The sequence below is a fragment of the Limulus polyphemus genome, unplaced genomic scaffold (assembly GCF_000517525.1).
Source record: "Limulus polyphemus unplaced genomic scaffold, Limulus_polyphemus-2.1.2 Scaffold2416, whole genome shotgun sequence".
In the NCBI taxonomy this organism is placed as follows: Eukaryota; Metazoa; Arthropoda; class Merostomata; order Xiphosura; family Limulidae; genus Limulus; species Limulus polyphemus.
The window spans coordinates 145,947-147,831 of NW_013668026.1; positions in this window are offsets into that span (position 1 = coordinate 145,947).

Sequence of the window (1,885 nt, forward strand, 5' to 3'; positions counted from 1 at the left end):
CTAGTCATGTGACCTCGCTGACGCAACAATATGTAATATAAGTTACTAGAAAATGGTATTCATGATAGTGGCTGTGGGATTCCCTCCATCATGTAAGTCTGTGAACAACTATTTCTACCCTGAATATGACTAATTATGATTCAGGTCTGTTTAAAGCTCATCCACAGGGAATATGAAAGCTTTGCACCTATATTGTTAGTACCTTTTTTAAACCAAAATTTCCATGTATCTTAAACAGACTGATTAGTGCTTGTTAAGACTGAAGTTCACTTTACATAATTTCCATTTCAGCTCTTGTTAGTGTAGCTTTACTAGTTTGATTCTTGGACATATCCTCCTTATGATAGAATTTAGCTAGTAGCATATGCATTTTATTAAAAGTAAACATCCACCCATTATGAGAGTTTGAACAATGATAATTTTTATTCTTTGATTTTTTTTAAAGTCATATTTACTGAATTTATGGTTTTGTAGTCACATTTCAGAAGTTTTCATGAAGTTTAAGAAACCTCTGATAACAAAAATTAGCATTAAAAGTAGTTTTCAATAAATTAATTACTGGGTCAAAGTTATGGTATTATTGTTTTTTCAAACTCATAACTGTAAGTAGTCACCCATACATATAAATTAATTTTCTATTTATAAAAAAATATATCAGACTGACTGCAATGCAAGTGTGTTCAGTATTATTTGTTATATTTAAGGAGTTAGTGAGTTGTTGTTTAATTACTGTAAACTACTTTAGTTTGTGCAAAGAAAGATCAAGTTATCTGAATTTGCACATATGCAGTGCCATAGTTTTTAAAATTTAATATTAGTTCTTATACATTTTTGATTAATAGCATTTGTTTTCTAATTATGAAACATAAGAGGATGTTATTACACTTATTATGTAAATAATTGCAATTTGAAAATGAACTCATCAATAGCCATGACTATTATTAATGTTAAAAAACTTTTGTAAAATTACTTTCATATTATGACAGTATCTGAAACACACAAACAATTTTTGGTCTTGTATTGTTTGTAGTTATAAACATGGCAAAACAATTTTGTAATAATTCAGTTAAAATAAAAGCTCTTTTGTTTAATGGATACCAAATCCATAATGTTACCATCCCTAAATAAAGGCATTATTTGTATGTTTCACATTTGGTTATGTTAAATTAATATTATAATCAATCTTGAATCAAAAAACTTTCTTTTGTGAATACAGATAGATATGAGTGAACACTATTCCATTTTATATTTTCTCTCCTACAGCCATTACTAGGCAGAATGAGTGTGAATATTGTAAATGATTTCAAATCTACTCCAAAGATTATTGTAATCATCTACTGGGTACTGGGTTTCAATGTCATCTATGTCTTCTCATGGATCATCTTATTGCTACGGGACATCTTTCGGCATAGATTTTTCTGGTTCTTTCCTCATTTATATGACTCAGAATTCAGGGCTCTACATAATGTAAGTTAAAGTTTCATACACTTACAGTTAAATATCCAGCTTTTTTTTTCTTTGTGAAGCAGAAATCAAGCCAGACTCCCAAATTAGGAAGTTTTTTAAAAATATAGAGACTTCACATTTTTATATCAAATGCTTTCACAGTGTAAAAAATATAATTTGATAAAGGAAGTATTGTTTACATGGTAATGTATTGGGTCATCAAGAAATTAATGTTGCTTTTTTTTTCAGATGAACAAACACAAACAACTTATATGTCAATACAAAACATTTATTAAAAGAAATAGTCTCCATCCTTACCGATGATGCTTTTCCATCTTACAATCTGGTTGTTAATGCCCTGATTAAATAAACCACTTGGCTTTGAAGAAAAAAACCTGTTGATGACCTTATTAACTCCTTCCAAACTTGCACACGTTTT